Below are 18,311 nucleotides of genomic sequence, written 5' to 3'. Positions count from 1 at the left end.
TCTTTATTTTTACACCTTATGTCACAAAGTAAGAGACAACACAAGTCAATAGATAAAAAGAGACATGCACATTGTTGGAACCTTACAATCTTGAGCACTTTGAAAATTCATTCTGTAAGAAAAGGAGCAAAAAAAGCTTCTGAGGGAAAAAGAACTGCACATTGTAGAAATCTGTACAGATCTGAAATTAATGTAAAGGAAAGAAAATCTATATACTTCGTGACCCTATAACAACACCCATTGTAGAAAAAAAAACACAACAATAGCGATCTCGGCGTTATATGTAGGGGGTCGAATACTCAAATGCTCCGGCCTGCAGAATATCAGTCTTGCCTCCTCGTCCCTTCAATTCACAATTTGGCACACGCAGATGAGGATAGCCGTGGAGTGTGTTTTAACAAGCACACCAAAGGCATGAACAGTCGCCAGCGAGGCCGCTATCACGAATAAACTGAGTACCAACAGAAGGGGAAAAAACTAACAAGATGGGATGTGGTTCGACACCCACCTGCTTCTGCGCCATTCCATGTCAATTCATTCATGGTAAAGTACGTCAGGTTGCAACGGAAGCATAGAAAAATACGTAGTGTATAACCACTTCACAACCAAAGAAGCACAGTGGGCAGTGTCCAACATTTCTGTCAAGACACACTCCTAACCCTACCTGTTAGCCAAGCTTGCAAACTGTGCCGAAGAACAGGCATAACAAAGAATTCCTTCAAGACTCGTGCATTCTCGAGCGTCATGCGTGGATCAATATAAGTACTAATTGCACAAGTGGTTCGTTTGCCACCATTGCGCACATGGCACCAAGATAACCTGTTCGCTACAATTCGGCGAAGCGGGACATCACAACAAACAGAACCTGTCAATCAATTTCATCGAAAAGCATTACCAAGTGGCTTCATTTCACATAGACTGCCAACAGTGCTGGAGAACATGTGTGGCAGAGAAGCTGGTGAACACAGAAATCTTAGAAACATGCATGTTTTCCAACACAGTTTGCAGTCTAACTTTTAGTTACTTTATAACTGATTTGTTAGTAGTGTTAACACTGATTAAGGGTACTACGTGTTCAGTTACATATCGCACAGTGTCAATTCATATAAGATACGTTTATGCATAATAATACCAGTTTTGTCTGAAATTACATCACAGATAAAGACCATTGTCAATGTGGGCCTGTGTGCTAAAAGCGCTAGCTTTCAGGTAAACTGCAGCAATCTTTTCATATCCCAAACTGTATATTAAACAATAATGAGGTGAACCTGAAAAAAATTTTTTGCCTGCTTGCCACTGAGTATGCTTATGAACTTCATCTATTCTATCTCTCCTCTTTAACTAATTTTTGGCACCGAGGTCTGCCAGAATGTTGAAATATATACTCGTGCCTGCTCGGCGTACCATTCCGCACAGTGTTGATTCCTGTTAACCAATAAAGCTATTTATTTGAAATGCCAAAGCATATGGAATTTTGACTAAATGCTCTTTGTTCCGATTCCAAATGCACTTATGTGGGTTAGCACCAATTTACTTCCGTTCACTTAATAAGAACTCTTGACAAACTTTAAAAACATGGGCAATGAATATTTCAAGTAATGCACTTGTTGACATAATTTCCTCCACAATGTACTTGCCATAATTTAGCTCATTAATCGTGGCTTTGTGTTCAGTAGCAAAACTGACACCTATTCACACTCATTTTGTACTAACATGGCAAGCATATAATGAGCCAATCAATGTTCCCCATTGCATAAACAAATCACTAGCTACTTCTCCAACAACAATTATGGAGTGATAAATGCTTATTAATATTGAGCTGAGTTTTCTACAACTCACCAAAGAACAGTCCGCTAGCTTGACTCTCGGCTCACGTGCCATTCAGGAAAGGCGTGGGCAGTGTTATCTCAAACTGTAAACACGCGCAATCGTGGGCACAAATGTCAAACAATGCCTGATCACACTCAATGCAGAGATTTATTTTCACAGTCTGATAAAGCAATGCTTTGCAAGAACGTAATGTGGGCAAAGTTTACGGTCTGGGAGGTAGAGCTAAACTGGCACGAAATGATAACGAGGCGATGTGAATCAGGTATGTTTTGCATCTTTGTTTAGTTATTCGTCACTTCAGCGCTACCACTCCTAAGACTGAACATTTAACTACCAATTTTCCAGCTCGTAAAGAAGTTAGACAGTGCTGTTTCAGTTATAGCACTACCCTGACATCATAGACAACGTTCATGTACCAACCTTGATGCTAAAAGCACCCACATGCCAATAAAAAATATATTGGTGACAGAGCTGTAGAACTGCCAGTACGAAAAAAAACGTGCACGACTGGAATGAAATGAAAGGAATGAAATAATATAACAATGAATATAAACAGAAAGAATATAACAACGAAAAAGAAAACAAATAAAAATAACAACAAGGACAACAAGCAAGCAGGGTTGTGGAACCAGATTCCCTCCCGTTAGGATGTGACATTCCCCCCCCCCCCAAAAAAAATGCAAGGCACAACTAACCGTGGCAACTACACACAATTCATTCTACCCCCCACCCACCGTTGTCCCAAGGCACGATGTGACGACGTCCAGGTTGTCGAGGCTAGTCGGGCACTCGATAAGAGCGCCGTTATTTCTCTTCGTCGTTTCTTCTTACTCCTCGTGTATAGAGTCTCGTCACGGAACGGAACGCACGCCGCGTTCTGTTGTCTGCGTAGCCACATCACGAACCGAGCCCTTGGCCAATCGCTCCTTATGCTGCAGCGCGTGAAGCTCTTCGGCCATCATCCTGGCAACAGGACGAAGCACAGTTCCCTAAAATAAAGAAATATATAGGTATAGAGCAACATGCGGTAACACAAGCCGACATCAACCACCAGTTCACCAACACAAACTAATATGAGCCGTTCAATCTAACATTAGCAAGTTTGTTATAAAAAAAAGATTGATTATAATAACTAGCTTACGATGGGTTTCTATGCCACAAACATCACGTTTATTTACTCTATTTACAACTACTCCAGAGAGCAGAGCATCTGTGTTCGCTGTCGAAAGGTCTCGGACTTTGGCGATTTAGTTCCCCCGCACAGACCTCTCTAGCTCCGGCTATTTTAGCTGCGCCGCCTAGCCTAGAAACGGTCATTCTGGTTCAGCAAGGGGAAAGTCAGCAGTCCCAGTCACTCAGCCTTTTTTATGGGAATTGCGAAGCGTCGGTCAGAGACCCCGCGACGTTCAGGAATGGAAAGATCTTTTAAAGAAGGTTTTACCATGGTGTACATGAGGTCCATAAGAGCGTGACATACGCAAGAACGCCTTGTTCAGCACAAGGTGCACACTAAAAAAGTACCAAGTGGGCACTCTGTGCAAAAGGTCTATGTCAACCACCTGGTGCTCTCCAACTCACATTCACATAACACGGAACACGACCGCCGACAGCAAGTTGCCACCACCAAAATGCAGCCACCTTAGCCAGGACTGGGCCCGCAACTTTCATGTCTGCAGCCGAGAACTGTAACCACTGCACCAATGCGGTGGACCACCAATGCCAGCGGTTTCACACATGACAGGACGGTTAGAAAATTTTCCACGCGCTCTCTTCCTACAGGGCCAGCTTGGCACAAGCGTGCCGGTGCAAAACAACCATGCACCAGACGACTATAGATGCAAAGTGCGAAAAAAAGAAGAAAAATTACGAAAAAACTTTTTTTCATTTTATTTCAGCACAGTTGAATATATTGGCCAAAATTTCCAAGGGCGAAAAGGCACAGAAATAAAGCTTAGGCATTGGAAGTGAAACCAAATTATCGCACATCATACCAAAACACCAAATCACGGTGGATCACTCATCAATCAATCAATCGATTCAATCAATCATCAATCAATGAATCAAGTGTCGTAACACTACAAATAACGAAACTAGAGAAACATATGACTGCAATATACACAATTTACCGTAATTACTCGATTCTACTGCGCCCTCAATTGTAACACACACCCGGTTTACACGACGAAAAAGAAAAAGTAAGACATCAATTGCAACGCGCACCCATTTTTCTCGTTGGCTTGCACGATCACACTACTCGAAAAAACTACTTCTTTCAGAAGCGTCTTCCATTTAAATATGAGGTAGGGGGGAAGCTTGTGCCCATCTGACGTGTAACAGAGCATTGCCGTCACTGTAGTTTTACCGTGGACCGATGTCAGCACGCGAACTTGCTTCGCCCCCTTCTTCTCGATGGTTGTAGTGCCAGGCATGTCGAAGTAAAGAGGCGTCTGACCGGCATTCCCGATTTGCCCAAGCAGGTAGCCGTTGTTGTGCCACAAGCTTAGGACGAACCTCTTAAAACTGTGAAGCTTTTCATCGTACTTCTCCGGAAACTTTTCGCATATGCCCGTTCGCCTTTAAAGGAAAAAGCCTTTCCTCTTCATAAAGTTAGTTAGCCAGCACCTGCTCGCTTTAAAGTGGCTCCACATTAGCCCTTTTTCCAAGGCTAACTGCATAGCCCGCACTTGGAGCAGTTCTGTCGTCATGGGTGGCTGTGCAGCTCGCTGCTCAAGTACATACTCGCCGAGCAGCTCTTCAATTTGCGGAAACCAACCCTGCTGTGGTCCACTGAAGCTTTTGCGTGAAGCTTTGCTGTCAACAATCTTCTGCTTTTGTTTCCGCCAGCTTCGCACGCACGTTTCTGAAAATCCGAACGACCGCGATGCGGCCCAATTTCCGTCCGTTTCTGCACACGCGATGACTTTTAAAAGCGGCATCGTGTGCACTTGAGTTTTTGCAGCTGGCCCTCCCACGCCGTCGACGCTAATGCACTACAAGATGACGAACTCCTCAGCACACATACGAAGTGCCGCACATAGGAAACACATAGGCAAAAATGGCCGACGCGCTATGCTGACACACGTAGCAGGCGGCCATCTTGGAAATGCCGATGGCAATAGAATGACCGTATTCATTTTTTTTCGTACTCTATTCTAACGCGCATGCGATTTGTGAACTCGCTTAACCCGAAAAAACGTGAGCGTTAGATTTGAGTAATTACGGTATCAATCTTGAGGACAGAATAGAAGGTAAGCTTATATATATTTTTCGAAAGATCTCAGAGACAAAAATTTCTGAGCGATTTCTATACCATGTGAATGTTTATTCAGAAGACTGGGAATTAAATATGTAAGCGCTTGCGTTCAACACGCGGTTCGGACAAGTCGAATTCTATAATGGTCGTATCTTAATTCATAAGGCACATCGTTACTAGATTGCAGATCGCTACTAGATCATCGACATCACATGAAGTCGGCTCCTGCAGCATCAGCTTAGCTTGAGTCTATAGTTGCGTAGCTTCATTGATCGGGTGTGATCTGATGTGGTCATGTTGCGGGGAGGGGGGGGGGGAGATTCCGAATGTTTTGGTACCCGTTATTGTTCAGTTTTGATTTTCCCTCATACATTGCTGCTACCTGTGGGGGACGTCTCCTTAAAAAGCAGTGTGCAAGCAGTTTTTGCAATGCTTTGGACCACACAGAAAGAAGTATTTGAGGAGGAGAAACTCCCAGGACGTGCCAGCGGGCGAGGGTAACGCGACAGCATCACGGAGGGATGTGGTTTGCGGCAACGCTCAGCAGGTGACGCTTTTGACGTGTTGCCATCTTTTACACGCGCTTCTATGAACGCTACACATAGAAATCATAATAGCGCCTCATGCACAGCAAAACTTTCCCTATTTTTGTGTGTAACATGAATGACTAGATGCAACAGATATTTCAGCATCAGTTACTAATTGATACTGCTAGAATTACGAGCCGCAAAGCGATCAAAACGAGCTGCTAGTAATGGCTCAGGAGTAGACAACGTCCGCAGCATGTTTCTTGCTCCTCGCTCGCATGTCGTGGGTGCGCATGCGCGGGTTACATCGGGAGAAAAAGTTCCCCACAAGCTGCCGCAAATCCCTTCGCAATATGCAGGCTTTCTGTTTCTTTAATGCTCTCCCTTCCTCTGTGGTGCTCCGGTGCCTTCAGTGCGTTGTGCCAGCTGTGCCGACTGATTGCGCGCCCTTTTCACGTCGCGACAAGGAAGATCGCTTTGCAGAATTCGAGCAAGATTCATCTTCAGGATGAGGCGGAAACATGGTCTGCCAAAATGCAACAGCAATTACACATCCTGCAAGGAGAATGTAGTTAGTGACATTGGAAATGTGGGCTTGCACCATACCTAGGAAAGATCGCCAGCTGAAGCCTCGTGACTACGTTTGTGGAAAGCACTTCTCGGATGGCGACTCTGCCCATCCACTTTACATGACAGTGCATGACATTCATAGTTCTTTTTTAGATGCGGAAGCATCTTATACTCGCGCCTTGTAGTGCGCCGTCCGCGCCGTCCACACCGCTTCTCGAACATTCGACAGCTGACGCGCGCGCATGCGCCGTCGCTCCGTCGCCCACCATCTGTGCCGCGCGCGCTTCTCCTTCGAGAACATTCGACAGCTGACAGCGCATGCGCCGTCGCGCCGTCGCCATCTGTGCCGCGCGCGCGCTTCTCCTTCGAAAACATTCGACAGCTGACAGCGCATGCGCCGTCGCGCTGTATATATACTCAAGGTCGGCGCTCGCTCGCTCAGTTGCCGCTCGTCCGTTGGTTTGTACGGCGCGTCGACGTCCGAAGTCGCCGTGAAATGAATGCCAACGAATCCACAAACAGAGTGATCGACGTCCCTTCGACCAGCGCCGGCCAAACTGTTGGCGGAACCGCTTCCGCATCCTCCTCAGTGTTCCCCCGAGGGAAGCTGCGGGCAATTTTTTTCAAAGTAGCTTCCAGCAGTGTTGTAGCTCTGAAGTCAAACAGCTGCGTGCAATGAAGAATGTGTGAATACGATTTCTATATAAAACATGCCTAGAACCGCAAACATTTGCACCTTTCTTAATTTCAAAGTCATGGAGAACACTGATTTTCCTTCCCTACTAACGATGCTGACGTCAGCCTTCCTGGGAAACGAGCTTTTATGTTGTCGCGTTAAAATTTGGAGCCGGATAGAAACACCCAGTCGAACGTGAAGCACGAACGGCAAATCGGAGCGCAGTGGCCTTGAATGAGAGTGTGATGAGAGCGGCGTGCAGGTTTTACCTTCTTCGTTAGCGGAGTTTCAGGACAGAGGGCTCATAAGTGCTGTGCCCGATTTCGTGACTTTTTCAGGGCGCTTGAGCGAGTGCAGTTTCGCCTGCTCGAAAATTCTTGCTCCGTGTCTTGGGCTAATTCAAGAAGCGTGGATGTATTTCACGGTCAAGGAGACCAGTGGCAGAAAACAGGTCTGTAAGCACTGGCACAGCAGCTGAATAATGAAAGCTACAGATGAAGCCAGGGATGCTAACTCTGAATAAGAGTTTGGACTTTATCTTTTTACTATCTTGATCCTTTGTCGAAGCCATGACCAAATTCTGGGTTTTTTCTTCTAACCGCCATAGCAAATTTATGAAGCCGCACCCATTCAATGAGAGCTAAATGAGATCGCGGTAATGCTTCTGGCTGCCTTCGATCTGTTGAATGCCGCATTCGTTTGTAAAAAAAGGAAAAGAAACATTTAATTTCGGTTATTTACACTACAAAAGCCATTGCTTTTGACACTTGGCAAAACTATTGCCATATGCTAAAGAACTTATTTTTTATTTTTCTTAGGATTTCGAAAAAAACGTGAAAAGAAAAGGTTTTCTTGTAATTCCTCAAAATTGCCAGAAATTTTGCATCTTTACAGACAACACAGCACGCAGACGTGGATGTCATTAAAACACTTCCTATGCACATATATTATGTCTGTGCAAGGTAGAGTGTGTTTTCACCTTGAAAAACGTGTGAAAATGAGAAAACTGTTCCACAGCTTGCACCGTGTCGGCAATGTGCCAACCATTTCTAGTACCCGCACCACAACACCGAACTGGAAACGCACAATTTCTGAGCATCCCATGCCTCATCACGAACGAGTACCTCACTTAACGAAACTACAGTAATACCTCGTTAACTCAAACACATATCTCGAAAAATTTGCTAGGGAGAAATTTTCATCAGCACCGAACACGTTCCTGTACGTCCCATGTACATTTTTCCCTTCATCTCAAAGTATTTTTGGGTCAGAGAGGGGACAACTCGAAACCTTGACTGGAAGTGGAACAAAAATTCCGCCGCCGCAACTTTTCACAAGGGTTGCGCAATGCTGCCATGCCTGAAATCCATAGATTTTTCTCTTATTTAGCTGCGCCTGCGACTACATCAATGCTTTTCGCGAATGCAAAGAGCGCGAAGTCTCAGCACTACAACATATCAACTTAGTGAAGCAACCCTGTGGCACATCATGTGACACATGGGCTGAGCAGGGACGCCCTCTGGCCATGCTTCGCGTAGTTTGCCTTGTTCACTTTGTGCAGGGCACATAATTTTCCCCGGTGTGCGACTTCCGTTCATCTGCACAAACCACGTGGTAATTCTGTTTTGCTCATTGCAAATGCAGTGCTTGTGATTTTTTCTGAGGTGTGATTTCCGTTCATCTGTGCAAACAGAGCAGCACAGATTTTTCACCGACTGTGAGGAACGGCAGCTTAGCGTGAGTGCAGCAAGCACGGTGTCGAAAAGAGCAAGTTTCTAAGGCTAAAAAAAGAGGTTGCACTCATTAAGAAAATGGAGACCGAATAAGTTGAGCATCGAGCAGGAATTCGGAATTCCTTTGTCTATGCTTTCGACGATGCTGAAAAGCAAGCCGAAGGTGCTGGATGAATTTCAGCAGAGACTGTGAGAAACTTTGTCAAGAGGTTATCAAGCTTAGAGGTAAGGGTGCCGCCAAAAATTACGCTGTTTGAGCAGAATGTGGCGGTGACTGGAGATATGACGAACGCCAAAATCATTCTAATGGCCACTAACGTTGAGGACGGTGGAGACGACGATGCAAACATCTTCAGAGACAAGAAATTAGCTGCGCTTGCTTTGAAATAACGTCGAGTGCAACGACAAAGAAGATAGACTGATGCGATGCGTCAACCAGCTAGAGGACGCCTGTCTAGGCCCGAGTACGACCGGAAAGCAGAGGAGCATTAGGCAGTTTTTCTAGGCTAAATAAAATAGCAGCGCGGCGAAATCTAGCCGGTTAAAGCCTCTTGTGCGCCTATTTTTTTCTCTTTTATACCTGCAGGAGAAAAAAAGAGTACAAACTGCCAATAAAGAGCCGGCAAGTATTAATGATTTTTCTGAAAAGTGCTTTTTCCCGGCAATGTGCAACTTTGCTTATCTCGCAAATCCATTTATCTTAAATTGTTCCCCGGTTTTTACAACTTAGAGTTAATGAGGTATTACTGTAATGTTGAAAACCGCTACAATCAGACTGATGGGGCGCAGAAAAATTTTCTATAAAGCGAAATCCTAAAAAATATAGTTGACCTAAACTAGCAAAACAAAGGAAGTTTTATTCACAAAATTCAAATAGTGTCGGCTGCTTTGTTTTCTTTCCCAGTAGCATCGTGACGCATTGCTCGCACATGCATTGTGGCGGCAAGTTGAAATGCACACTGAAACAATGGCTTCCACGAACTAATCAAAAAGTTGCACGTTTAGGAGTTGTTCGCCGTCAAAAGGTATCTGACAACACCGAGAAGCAGGTGTGGTATTACGAAGTGGTAACTTGTGCGTTATTCTATGATAGTCTTGTCATCCACTTGCCGTGGCAGGCTGATTTTGTTAATAACGCGGATGAACAGTCATTGTGACCAGTGACCACACTGGCGAAGTGTATAAAGAACAGGAAGGATTTGCATCTAAACAGGCATCGTTTCGAAATTGTGCCCGGCAGTATGGGCAACCGAGCAACTGAACTTCAGCTTTGGATTGTCTGTGGCTAAGGATCAAGCCAGTGGTAAAAGCAGGGCAATCTCATTGCCATCTCTATGTAATGGTGCCCCCCCCTCCCGCTCTGTCAACGCAGCAGTTTTTGATGGTGCCAGCACACGACTTAAATTTCTTACACCTACTTTCGTGTTCAAACCATGCATACAAATGTTCAAGATTGTGTTTACTGCCCCGCATTACATATATGGGCCTGAAATTGCATTGCCGAATTTCGTTTAAGCAAATGGCAAAAAAAAAGTGTTCATTATGACGATATTTATGCATTTACTCCCAAGGCGTGCTGAGGGGGAATAGTGAATTTTTCATTGTACCGAAAATTTTCCTGAAGCAGCAGTCATTGAAGCAGGCTTTGACTGCAACAGTAGTTGGTGCTTTCCAGCTATTGCAGGACCATACGGAACAGCAACAGATTAACCACTGTTGAAGAAAAATATCAGACCCATTTACGCAGTATCCTAAAGCAATGCACAGGCAATCATGATGTAAGCTATGAGCTACAGGCGAATTTCAAATATCTCACACACTTGCACAAGCCAAACACAATTACTTCAACCCTGTTGCAAAGCAGGCAAAATGACTGGGAATCTAACCTGTGACCTTGAATTTGACAGCAAAGCGCAACAGATAATGGGTAGATTACTTTATGAATCTACTAGCGTGCCAAAACAAGTTTCAAGTTTGCACCAATATTTGCATTAAAGTGAGAATGTTGGTGCATCTGGTGTTGCAAATATCATGTGATGCAAGTGATGGTGTTTCTGGTGCATCTTGGAGAAAACATTTTTACTGAAATGCACCAAAAATCGAACGCAGTGAAGCACAAGCTGATGGGTTCGACATCAAGAGTGCAGTACCTACGCTTATGTCGTTGGAAAAGAGAGCACTAGTTGCGAGAGAATTTCCAACTGAAAAAAAACACGACCGGGTATTTATAACTGAGCCCCGTGAGTCTGCCAAATGCAAACGAATAGGGACACAGCGACAGCAAAGCCAACATTTAAAAACTAAACAGGACATGCTAAACTAGATGTGGGAGGTGTAGTACACAAATAATAGTGAAAAAACAAAAACAAGAGAAGATGTAGTAGTACATGTGCCAACTTTCAATGCATTTTAATAATGAAAAAGGCCAGCCATTTCTCTACCCTTATAAGTTAAGCTTCCGAAATTCAAAAAGTAAGAATTAGACCCATGGAGAGTAAGACTAGTTATAACATTATCTACCCTGCAAATAATGGCTAAGAAACGATAACTCCTCGTCACTAAGGCGAAGTAATGAATGGCATGCTGATGCACCAATCTGCTGTCTTCCTGACGAAGGATGCTTCTGATGTTTCCGTACGACTATGCAACAAGTAAAAGGCACAGGCAACAGAGAAGATTTCCCTGCTGTCCGTGCCCCTTTTTTTTTGTTTCGCAGTCTTACCGAGTTTGTACAACTTGCCCTAAATGCTGCTTTTATTCTGATGTTTTCTCTTTATTTGCTTCAGCCCTTTTTTTTAAGAAATCTAATTTACTCAAAAAGAAGGGTGCACTGACCACTCCTCGTAATGACATGCCAGAGTGTTGTCACATGCACTCTTCACATTGTCAGCAAACACGTGTGTTGTTCTTCAAGAGGACAGCCCTGTCTGTCAAATGTAGATTTTTGTACAGCCGAGTGCTATTTCGTAGACAAAATCACAATTGCACTCAGCAACTGAACCATTGTAATTTGACTGGGACACAAGCTTTAAAGAGTTTACAATGGGCAGAAAAGTTTATATTATGTCCAGTTACCATATTTTTCAGGTTACATGAAAGCTTGTATACGCAAAGATTAGTGCACAGTGCTTTTTTTCTCTTTTGAGGCTAAAGCCTTAAGCGCCTCATCAAAGAAGAAAAACTGAGTGTCAGCATTGGTTGGCATCCCATGGCATCCGTGTCAACACAACTGATGCAAAAAAATAATCGCCACACTATCACCATATGATGTCAACGTGATATAACCAGATAGCCAAATTTCAAAACATATCCTCAACGTCACATTATGTGAACGACACATTATGTCATCACATGATGTCACTTAGTCATAGACTGGCTTATCACGGAGGCAGTGCAAAACGTCCATCAATGATGCACCGCAACACGGTGATGCATCTTTGCATACGATCATCGAACGCCTAGACTCGTCGTCCACCAAACAGACTTATTACTCGTTCGTCCTCCGAAATGGTACGCTCTAACCCCACAACTTTCACCCTGACAGACCAACCCTGCTACTTGCTGCTCCGAAACAGCTCCGCTCGGATGTTCTTCACACACTTCATGACCTTCCAACCACCCGTCACCTTCGTGTATCGTGCACTTGCGACCAGATCCACCGACGCTTCCGTCAGCCAGGCTTTCACGCTCCATATGTGGATACACTGCAGTGTGTGCTCAGTGCCACATAACGCCATCGACGCTCCCCGGGGGTTGCCTTCGATCCCTCGACATTTTAGCAGAACCGTTATTTCGCGTTGGCTTAGACCTATTTGGCCAGTTTCCCCTGTCTTCCTCTGGCAACAGGTGCATAGCTGTGGCTATCACTCTGGCTGACTATGCACGCGAAACCGTCTGCATTCACCTTCTGACTTCTCAATAGAAACACGGCACTCTGAGAATGACAGGTCTTGGGGGGGAAAGCATTCTTACGGAATACATAGGTACGCTAGGGGGTTGCTCAGTATTATGTAGCATCGCTACGGCGGCAAAGCTATCAGCAAAGTAGTCTACAGAGTGACATGTTTTAATAGTACTCAGTTGGTTGAGGGCTGCACTGTTATTAACTCACCGCACATGCCATTTGGAATGGCACGATCCCCGTGAATGCTCCCCGATGGCGAAGACGGCGAAGCTTCGCTGGTCGTTGGCGGGAAGGATGGCAGACTGTGGTGGCTCCTTCTCCTGTGAAGGTTGATGCTGTTTGATATACTTGTGTGCGCGGACATGCAGTGGCCCGCCTCCTCCCTGTTACAACAAAAAAAGGGCGCTGTAGTCATTTGAACAGTTTCACGTGTACAGCGAAGCCGCACGAGTCAAGTTCTAGGGTGTAGTGTACGTAAGCAATGACAACTACGAAGCCCGCTGCGTTACAGGGGCGGGGCGGGACTCCAGATTATTTTCGACTATCTGGGCTTTTTTCAAACCACATTTACACCAATGTGCACAGGTTTTATTTTTTTTAATCACTTCACCTCCTAGGTAAATGTGTCACAGCCGAGAAATAAAACCACAGCTCCATGCCCAGCATTCGTCCTCGTCAACCTATAATATGAACATTACAGGGTGTCGCATCTACTCTCTCTTACTCGAAATGTAATATACTTCGCAACGGTTCCACTATATATGTGCCACCTAAAGCTGTCTTGTTCTCAATCTGCAATTTCAGTACAACTGCCTTGTAATCTAAAGAAGCTAATGTTGACACATGGGTGTGGGCAGCCAGCCACTGCCAATTTGCATGGAACACAAGTACAGCAAAAAGAGGGTAAAGGAAGTACTAACGCCCCTCGTAGTCTAGTATTGGTGAGCACTACTGCCTCAATGGTCAATTGTACTCTATTATTATATCCAGCACTTACAACCCACTAAGCTACTGCTTACATCATTTGTTTAAACTAAATCAGGTGAACACCAAGGCTTGGATCTTGTACACATTACCTTTTCCTCGAGCCATTGGTCGATTGTCCTGCATACGTCACACACAAGAGACATTCATGCAAGCTTCAACCAATTACATGCAGCGACACCATTTGTTCCTTTTTTTTCTTTTTTGGAGTGGGTACAAGATCTCGGCCCATGTTACTGCGAGTGAACAACACTTCCCAGGCCGCCTGCAAAATTAAATTTTTTTTTCCATGACAAGCAGCTTTCAACTGCTAAGCATGAGACTTGACTGAAAAAGTATAAGTGGGGCTCACAGTACGAACATAAGTCCAAACTGCACAAGCCTTATTTTGTTGATTCACACAGCCCAGGGCGCAGCAACCTGGGGCTCGGGAAGCAGTATTAAGCAGCCCTGGGCACATTCCAAGAACCTTCCCTTTGTGACTCACTATCTGAAGGCTGGCATGGATGGAAGTTTGGACCTCAAGTGGGGTTTTAGTTCCTATGCTTGTAAATTACAACTTAGCTACATCCATACTGACAACCAAACATGACTTTTCTTCTAGTTTTTTGCATAATAGCTCATTCGTTTACTTTTTTTTTATTTCCATGCTAGCAAGGCACTCCACCCCTTTTTAATCAGCCATTCAGCCTCCACGGTCAACTTCATTCAATGGGGCCCTCCCTCTTAAAAGGTTGCCAAACCCTGAAATAGCCAATCACCCAATAGCCAGCTGACAAATTCAACATATATGCCTTTCTAGTGTAGGGAATTAAGCCTCACATGAAACATTAGCAGAAGACTCGCCAATATTAAAAACATTTGAAGCGATCTCGAAATTTCTTCCTCAAAATAAATCCACTTTCGATGTCCGAAAGGTTTACTTTACAACAGTGCAAATGCTATGGGAGAGATTCCGCCTTGTTGGCAAGATATGAAGAGATATCTAGGACAAAGTAACACAAGAACTAGAAGGGAGGGAATGACATGCACACCACGTCAGCGCAGCGAAATTCATACATACTCCTGCACTGTTTAAAACTTTCCAGAGAGAGCCAGTAAAATACGCAGGTGACCAGCGCACCTGAAGCATCACACTGTTGTACCCTCCCTGGCACCAGTTTTCCCAAAGCAACCTTGGCACTGAAATATGCGAGTTGCAAAAGTTTTGTCTAAAATAACACCAGCAGCCTTGCCTACCACCAAGCACCATGAACACAGAGCCATTCAGCCAAATGCTTTTTGCACTGCAACGTTGTTAGTGATGCTAAAATAAGTTATGGTGTTGAGACTACGGACAAAAGCAGGAAAGGTGCGCAAAGGCAAATCCGACTCACAATTCCAGCTGGAAGTCTTCGTACGAGGGTCCCCCATGACGTGCGGGGACCCTGATCTGCAGCCGGCGGCAAAAATCCTCGGGGCTCATCTGAATTACACCCTGGGGCGCGCCCCCTGCCACACCAGGTCACACCGCACCTCCTCATGTCCTCCATTGCTTCCAACCCTGAAGTCCAGCGACACCGCGTCTCCGCAGCCGAGCACCTCACACAGGCGCTTCGTACACCGCACCCCATCGCTGTAAAAAACACCACTGAAGATGTTCACCTTCACAGAACCCACTGAACACGCTTTGTCTTGGACCCAATTGTGCCACCGATATCAGTGATGTCAGTGACAAGCGCTGTTGCGCCCCGAAAGATTACTATGGATGGCTCGACCGACTGGAGCACCGGGCTAAAGGAATCGTCCTTGTCCAAGTCCAACAAACTTTTCGTGTCGTTCGGGAGAGGCAACGAATCGGGGCTGACTGGTCGCAAGTACTGCTTCAGTCCATCCACTATCGTATTTGCGGAGGCGGCCGGTAGCATCGATACCGCTCCCAAAATGTCGTCGTCCATGTCGTCATCAGTGTCGGCAGCCAGTCGCTCCTGTATCAGGTCCCTAATGTCCGATTCATCGTCTGAAAGGAATACCTCATTACCACTCTCATCAGCAGAATTAAGTCCGTCACCTTTGGGCTCAAACTCACTGAGCCATACCGTCGTCGCCTGCCATTTGACCTTCTCCGTAGGCTTATGGCTAGGCTTGGCTTCAAAGTGCACGTGATCGTTGATGGTGAACACGTCCGGTAGGCTCTTGATAGTGTCGCGCGGCGGCATCACAACATTGTTAAGGTGAAAAAAGCGCGGTCACGGTTATTCGTACCAAACTTGATGAAACCAAACTCCGGTTTGACCATCTGTATAAGTCTATCTCGCTTGATGATAGTACCCGGAGCTATCTCGCTGCCTTCCGTCTCGCTACTTGAATGGCACGGAGGAACATTTTGTATGCTGTGTATGGTCGTCACGACCCACTTGGCCCGTGCAGTCGTGTTCTTATTGAGGTCGGCGTCAAAGCGAATCTTGTCCCCGACGGCCAACACCTCTGGCAGAGCGGGCACAGCCGTCCCGAGGGGCCTCTCGATTTCGGCTGCTTGAAAAAACGCACACTCCTGCTCTTTTTCCAATTTGATAAAACCGAACTCATCCTTCAGAGTCTCTATGGCACCAGTTCGGTTCACGAGTGGTGCAAACACCGGAGTCTGCGACGCAGGCGACGACGAATCGGACAGAGTAGCGGCATTCCCGCCCTTAATACGTGCCACCCTGCTGGCGCGAAATTTGGCCTCGCACTCATTGGGGCCCACCTCTGCATCTAGAACGACACCGTCTCCGAGCTGAAAGCCAGATGAGAGGAGACTCGAATGCTGTCCGTTTTCAAACGAGCGCAGGCTAAAGTAAACACTCGTGGTAATCGGGTGCTGCACCGAAATGAAGCCGTACGTCTTGAACAAACGATATACTGTTCCCTTGGCACCTGTCAGGGTGGTGGTCTCGTCATCACTGCCACCCGCAGACGACGATGGTCCCGTCGTCTTGCCGGAACTCTTCGACGTAGTCACGTGAACCTGATCACGGTTGCGAATAACAAAGATGTCTGGAAACTGCTCGAGCACCCGGCGGATGGAGTCGACGTTGCCGCCATACTTCATGCGGATTTCAGCGGGAAGCTGGGACAGGTGGCCAGTCAACTTCTGGATGGAGATGCCCGGGTGAGATTCGACTCGCTTGCGGAGGAACTCCTTGAGCGTCTCGCGCGACTTGCTACTTTCATCCATCATGATCCACAAGGGTGTATGAAGCACACTCTAATGTGCTGCAAAGGAAGACGACACAGTGTCAAACAATGCAAAAGAGTGTTTCTCGGTCAACTCGTCATTCACATCATGAAACAATGCAAAAATGCTTCTTTCTCTCTGCCAGATGAAAAATTCGTGAACATGGGTTGTCGCTGGAACCGACATTTTTACAAGTGTACTTTTTGTCAAAGCAGCCCTGAACTTTCAAGTTGCAGCCCAGAAGAAAAGCTCGCTTGTCGAAACAATGGCTCCAGTGACAACTCGTGTTGATGAATTTTTTGTCTTTTCAAGCTTCCACCTTTTTCCTGAACTTATGCCTTTTCTTTTCCACTAAGTTATCACGTCATCAAACAATGCAAAAAATAAGGAAAAACATAAGTCAACAGCTGAACCCGACATGAACAAGAAATCAAAATAAAAAAACGTCTCTTATTTTAAAATTAGCAGACGAAAGAATGTGCGACGCCAACAAGACTGCTACAAGACAGCTTTAATACTACTCATTCAGAAGTTTCACATGCAAACATACTAAAACAAGGGAAAGAACGCAGCCACGGGTGCCATGTATATGTGATGCAGATGCGTCTCGTGTTACACTACTGAAAGCGAGTCTATCTCTCACGAAGAAAAATAGCGCTGCTTGAAAACGCGGTGAAGTACACACGACGATGGGCCCTGCTGAGGCTGCTGTAGTTAGCTTCAAAGTACTCTGACCAATTTAACTAGCGCGACTTTCACACTCAGTACTACTTGACGGTGCGGCCAGTTGTTTCAGTCGAGCAGTCGCCGCGATGGCCCAAGCGTGGCTAAAAATCACGTGCGCCCACACGTGGCCACCGCGGTGCCAGATTTCCAAAGGCACAGACGCATTCGACGGAGATCAATTCGTTATGCAAATCGAACAAATGCGGGCGTCGGTCACACAGCGGTGCCATATGTTGCGGGAGAAGGGTCGTTTTGTTCGAGCACATTTCGCATCGCAGTGCAATATACGCACTGTTTCTCTCGTTTACGCTTTCTAGTGCATCCGTAAGAAAGTTACTAGCGACAAGCGTAGTATTTACGGCTAGTATGAAGCATGAGCCACACTTGTTTAGCGGAGACGCGACTTACCAAAGTTACAACGCCGGGCCGGGTGACTAGGAACACCGGCATATAATTTTCCCAGTTGGAAGTTCGGATACGCGAATTAAACTTGACCGTGCGGGACGCATGCTAGATGTGCAGCCTAAAAAAAAGAGAGGAATAACGTCACTGAGCGAAGATAAAAACAAAACACGGCGTTCGCTAGGATACGTAAGGTCGAAACACCGCTGTTTGCGATCGGTGCCGCGGTAGAATTGATCGGTGCGAAGCGCTTCTCGCGGGTTGAACGATGTGCCACAAACCGTAGCGAACATAAGGCTCGCTTCGCAAAGAAGAAAAAAAATAAAGGACAAATGACGCCAGCGGTTTGAATTTGCGCGGCTCGCTCAAGCACGTAGGCCCGAAATGAACGCAAGAAGTGGCCGCTCGTTTGTGGTCACTACCGCGGTAGATCCTTCGGTCCGTGGTCGACACAAACGGCACCCCGTCGAAAAAGTTGAAGGCTAGTGTAGATCGGCACAGCACCCA

General features: G+C 45.8%; 1 pseudogene; it reads right to left on the bottom strand.

Moving 5' to 3' along the window:
* Positions 1-2,659: 2,659 nt before the first annotated feature.
* On the bottom strand, positions 2,660-16,711 carry LOC142777295 (uncharacterized; annotated as a pseudogene).
* Positions 16,712-18,311: the final 1,600 nt, after the last annotated feature.

This window comes from Rhipicephalus microplus, chromosome X (assembly GCF_043290135.1).
Source record: "Rhipicephalus microplus isolate Deutch F79 chromosome X, USDA_Rmic, whole genome shotgun sequence".
Classification (NCBI taxonomy): Eukaryota; Metazoa; Arthropoda; class Arachnida; order Ixodida; family Ixodidae; genus Rhipicephalus; species Rhipicephalus microplus.
This window is presented reverse-complemented; position numbering and strand designations above follow the sequence as displayed.